General features: G+C 41.6%; 1 pseudogene; it reads right to left on the bottom strand.

The window, feature by feature from the left end:
* Window positions 1–702: 702 nt before the first annotated feature.
* On the bottom strand, window positions 703–2,363 carry LOC111978465 (histone H3, embryonic-like; annotated as a pseudogene).
* Between the last annotated feature and the right edge of the window lie 3,889 nt (window positions 2,364–6,252).

Here is a 6,252-nt window from a genome sequence, read left to right as displayed (position 1 = left end):
CAGGGGTTGGATGTTCAGTAGCGACTAGGCCTATTGCTAGGTAGGCAGAAATATACGCTATAAACACATGTCAAATGTAACAATGGAACTTATGTTACCTTTAACAACAGTAGAATACTCAACAGAATTGTTGTTTAAAACATGAGATGCAATATAATCAAAAAAAGAAAAGATTCAATATTAGGGGGTTTTATTGTTGGCTAGCGAGATGGTTGAATCAATAGCCCTTGTCGCTGTTGAAGAAGCGTCCCGTCGCCACTAATTATACGCTCACTGCAAGAGGCAATCAACTGAAAGACTTTAAGTCGCCATCTGCTGACTGGAGTGAGTAACGAAGTTTAGACAAATATTCACTACGTGGTTTATTCTGTTCGTAAATCATTGCAATAACAACCAGATCTCATGTTTCCCTACTTCTTACTCAGTGTCTTTTTCTCTATGGCAAGACATCCTTTTTAATTCAATTTGTAATGTAATATTATATTTGTTGTTAGTTGGACTATAACAGTTTTGTAAACTGTCAATGTATTTTTTATGTGTGTGCATTTAAAAAAAACGCATTTACCAAAATCATGTCAATCACAGATTACCCTTTAAAAAGTTCTACCGTACTGAACAATACATTAGTTTCAACAAGTGCAGAGGTTTGTGCCCCTGTTTTTATGACACAACTGGGGTGTTAATCTTCCTCTCTTCCTCTTACTCCCAAAATGTCTTCCCCCTTCTCCTTTATTGAGATGTCCTCCTCTTCCTCTCCAAAAGGTTATTCCTCTTCTTTCACTATAACATCCTCCTCTTCTTCTTTCAATGTGATYGCGTCATCTTCCTCCTTTTTCATTCTGAAAGCTTCTATCTCCTCCTCTTTCACTGTTACAGCCTCTATCTCCTCTTCCTCTTTCACTCCAAAAGGTTATTCCTTTCACTATAACATCCTCCTCTTCTTTCAATGTGACAGCCTCCTCTTCCTCCTTTTTCATTCTGAAAGCTTCCTCTCCTTTCAATATTCGGTAGCACTTCATTTGAATGTCTGTTTTAGTCCAGTGCAATTACATATGTAATTACACTAACAAATATTGTAATAAATTACAATAATTCGTAGTTACGCTGTAATAGTAACATCTAACTGGTGGTAATTGCTGTCTGTAATTACAGGGGTGTAACAATGAATGATTGTTACTATGCTTATTACGAATGTTAAGTGGTAATTGCTGTCTGTAATTACAGGGGTGTAACAATGAATGCTTGTTACTATGCTTATTACGAATGTTAAGTGGTAATTGCTGTCTGTAATTACAGGGGTGTAACAATGAATGCTTGTTACTATACTTATTACGAATGTTAAAGTTTCCACTAGCATCCCAACGCACCATCTTTTTGGCCAATGCACGTTGTAACTACGTTGTAATTATCTGATCAATACATGGAGTTTTTGCCACCAAGGATTGTGACACGTCTTCAACGGTCACATGGGACAGGAATGATGGAATGGCGATTTTCACAAAGTAATTGACAGACTCTGGCATGTTACATTCCAAGAGCAATTGGATTCTCAACGTGCACCACTTGGGGACCCGAGGACCGAGTTTGGGAAACGCTGGGCTGAAGATCAAATACCAACAGGGAGCCACTATGACGCGCTCACACGTTGGCAGTACCCGCGTTTAACCACTAGATGGCCTCCGTGCTCCACGGTAAAGTTTTCCCCTCTGCATGAGTCTCTCAGCAGCACTGCAATAGGGGACTTAGAAAGTCAGTTGGCATGCAATGTTTTTCTTCGTAGTGACAACTCTCCATACCAACACTATTATTGGGACTCTTTTCCCTATATCACTGCTATCACTCATTACTGCTAGTGTATTTTCCCCTCCTTTGTAAAACCTTTGTTCTACTATAGGCATACCTACTATACATCTGTAGAAATGGAACAATTGTGCCTTTGACGGAAATGTGGGAGGTGGCTCTTAATTAAGAGCCTTTGGGGGATTTTGGAGATCAGGTCATCGTTTAAGCGCGCTCTCCGCGAATACGGCGGGCCAGCTGAATGTCCTTGGGCATGATGGTCACCCTGTTGGCGTGGATGGCGCACGGGTTGGTGTCCTCGAACAGGCCGACCAGGTAGGCGTCGCTAGCCTCCTGCAGGGCCATCACGGCAGAACTCTGGAAGCGCAGGGCGGTCTTGAAGTCCTGGGCAATTTCTCTCACCAGGCGCTGGAGCCACGGTGCCGYGCCAGTAACCGTGAGGCTTCTTCACGTCGCCGGTGGCCGGTGGCCGGGGCGCTCTTGCGCGCAGCCCTGGTAGCGAACTGCTTCCTGGGTGCTTTGTCACTGGTGGATTTGCGAGCGGTTTACTTGGTTCTGGCCATGGCGCTTCCTTCTTTCACAGTCGAAGTATAGCCTCCAAATGCCTATGTGAAGTTTATAAAGCCAGCAGCGGCGTCTGCTGATTGGACACCATCTCTGCACCACCCTGATTGGCTCGTTGCGGAGGCCTCCTCCGCCGGTCACTGGACGGGAGGCCCGGCKTCTCCGTGCCGCCCCAAAATGCAACCCCCAACTTTGCAATAAAGGGCTCTGGAGTCTGATGCCCAAATCCCAACGGCAAAAAACGGGTTCACAAAAGGTTCACATCATAAAATACTTTAAATTGTTAAATCATTTAACAGTGCGTTTGACAATGGGTCAATTACTTTAACCATCAAATAAATATTTTTAAACACATTATTAATGAAAAGTTATGTTTAAAATTGTGAGCTAGTCATTCGTGCTCGCCAAAATGTAAGTCTATGCTTACTTACTTAGGCTTGGTTGAATAACGGAACTTAAAAGATGAAGTGTTACCTAATATTCGCCTGATATTAAAATGGGGTCGCTAAAGAATTTCCAAAATCCGGAGAAAAAAATAAATTGAATATATATATAATATTTTTTTATTTTTTTATTATCTCAAAATCATTGTAATGTGGTTAACCTTAATCTAAATGAACTTGATTCAAATCTAAAAGATCCAACCAGAGAGCCCTTAGATCAAAGGGAAAAGGCCTGACCGGTGCACTTGAATCATTCTCACTGTGAATGACTAGGCCTGCTACGCTATGAAACCACACACTACTGAATCATTCTCACTGTGAATGACTAGAAACCACACACTATTGAATCATTCTCACTGTGAATGACTAGGCCCACTACACTATGAAACCACACACTACTGAATCATTCTCACTGTGAATGACTAGGCCCACTACACTATGAAACTACACACTATTGAATCATTCTCACTGTGAATGACTAGGCCCTACTACACTATGAAACTACACACTATTGCAGAGACTGTGATATTACCGGCCGCAATTGATATGGTGAAAACAATGTGTGGGGAGACAGAGGCACAGAAACTCACATCAATACTTTTATCAGAGAACACTGGTAAACAAATAATTGATGTTATCGATAGCAATCAAGAGGAAACTGACTGAACGAGTCAAAACCTCCCCAGTTTACGCTCTCCAAATGGACGTTAGCTGTCAAGAGGAAACTGACTGAACGAGTCAAAACCTCCCCAGTTAACGCTCTCCAAATGGACGTTAGCTGTCAAGAGGAAACTGACTGAACGAGTCAAAACCTCCCAGTTTACGCTTCTCCTGCAATAGGACGCTTAGCTGTCAAGGCCGAGATGCCCATGCGGTGACTTTTTCGTTCCCTGTACATATCGGGGGGTTCTATTCGCGAGGACATATTGTTCTGTTCACGATTCCAGCATGAAAACGGCACACAGGGATGTTCCGCTGTGTGCCGAGTGGCTATATTGATGGGGGGGAAAAACAGATTCCCCATAGGGATCGCAATGGTGGACTAATATAATAACGGAGTGTGTTTTAGTGTAAATGTGTATCAGTACTTTTATAGTTGTTTGTGGCTTTTACGGAGATGTGCCTGTTTTTGTATTCTGCTGTGCATTGGCAAAGTGTTTCATGAACATAGAACAAATGGGGACTCCATCTATGGAGGGATGGTGAGCAGGCTCTGCACTCTAGTTATTAATGTTTCTCCTTCTGCCGTATGGACGCACTGTACGATACACAGAGAGTAACTGGCGGGGGCAAAAGAGCTGAGGCACAGAACAACTGAGATACACTGCAGCAGGTAACTTCCATTGTAAACTACATGAAAGCACATCCACTGAGCACGCGCGCCGGTTCGCGAAACTACGTGGAGATACGGCCAGAGTCGTCCGGGTTTGGCAGGGTATAGGGCCGTCATTGTAAATAAGAATTTGTTCTTAACTGACTTGCCTAGTAAATGAAAAAACAAATTCTAACATGCTTGTTTCCTGGCCCCAACAGTGATATCTAACTTGTGTTTGTGTTCCTAAGAAGTCAGATCCACTCCATATATTATTAGGACCTGCCCTGGAGCAGCCAGGTTGACGTCATGACCAGGGTCCCTTTAACCAAAGCAGACCTACTGGGCAGCTTACATCGGCTACGTATCAAATCACATTTTATTGGTCACATACACATTTTAGCAGATATGTTATTAGGTCCATACACATTTTAAGCAGAATGTTATTGGTCCATACACATTTTAAGCAGATGTGTATTGGTCCAGTACACATTTTGTAGCAGATGTTATTGGTCCATACACATTTTTGTAGCAGATGTTTATTGTGGTTGTTAGTGTAAATGCTAGTGTTCCTAGCTCCAAACAGGATAAGTATCTAATAATTTCACAACAATATACACACATTAACAGTTAAAAAAAAATGGAATTAAGAAATGTATAAATATTAGGACGAGTAAGTAATGTCGGAGTGGCATTGTCTAAAATACAGTGGAATAAAATACAGAATATATATCTATGAGATGAGTAAAGCAGTATGTAAACATTATCAAGATACCAGTGTAAGACCAGTTCTGAAGTATGCTGTCACTGCCTGTCACCCTGGCATACCATGGTCACATCCTGACCTCACTCAAACCCTGACCGTTTAGTTGGACAGTGTCCAGAAGAGAGCCCTGCAGCAGAATCATTCTAGGCCGGTCGTAACTGTACACCAGCTACCAGGAAGCCCTCATGTCAGAACAGGAGCAGATCTGCCTGACATTTGTTAAATCCCCGAAAAACTCCTAGTTTACAGACTGGCTCCCTCCAAGCAGAGAACAAACTGAACACTCTCTCTCTCCGTGACACCAAACAGGCCGCTATCAGAACTCCTAGTTTACAGACTGACTCCCTCCAACCAGGTAACAAACTGAACACTCTCTGTCTCCGTGACACCAAACAGGCCGCTATCAGACTCTCCTGTTCCGTACTTCACTAAAAAACGGATTGATTAAAATGGTGCCCAGCACATAGCCCAGAGCCTTAGACATGCCTTCCTGAGAACTCTAAAGGTGGACTGTATTTTCTCAAGCTGCCAAACAAAAAACCTTGTTTTGTATTAAAAGGTGTTTTTCTAGTTTAGGATGTTACTATTTGATAATTATATATGATTGACGTTATGATTGTAGATTTGTGTACAATTCAGTCTATGACTGAGAAAGAAAGGAGCTGCTACTACTACTACTACTACCACTACTACTACTGCTACTACTACTACTACTACTGCTACTACCACTACTACTACTGCTACTACTACTACTGCTACTACTACCACAGTTACTGCTACTACAGCTACCACTACTAGAATTCAGTCAATGACTGTGAAAGAAAGGAAAAACTACTACTACCACAGTTACTACTACTACTACTACCACTACCACAGTTACTGCTACTACTACTACTGCTACTACCACAGTTACTGCTACTACAGCTACTCCTACCTCAATTCAGTCAATGACTGTGAGAAAGAAAGGAAAAACTACTACTACGCAACATAAGTGGTTTTATCCACATTTCAGCCTCATGGCGTCAATTCATCAATATTCAGACTATAGGCCTATAAAACTAAGTCTGTAATAGTAATTTTAAAAAAACGGTACTTTGTCATATATTACCGTAAAATGTAGTCTGAAGATGGGGGAAACGTGGTGGAAGAACCTTGACCATTTTAAATTCAAGAAAGCCATTTTGTGTGACTACTACTGTATACACCACCTGGAAAAAAACACATACATTTCAAATGTAACTGAATATTACCATACGTTGTTCCAAGTTTGAGATCAGGTCCTCATATAACAATGCTTAACTATGTATAAAAAGGCCATTGAAGCATACCTAAAGTAATGTATATGATATTTTCTAGATCAGTAAAAA

Source organism: Salvelinus sp. IW2-2015, linkage group LG18 (assembly GCF_002910315.2).
Source record: "Salvelinus sp. IW2-2015 linkage group LG18, ASM291031v2, whole genome shotgun sequence".
Classification (NCBI taxonomy): Eukaryota; Metazoa; Chordata; class Actinopteri; order Salmoniformes; family Salmonidae; genus Salvelinus; species Salvelinus sp. IW2-2015.
The sequence above is the reverse complement of the archived record's forward strand: the minus strand, read 5'-3'. Positions and strand labels throughout refer to the sequence as shown.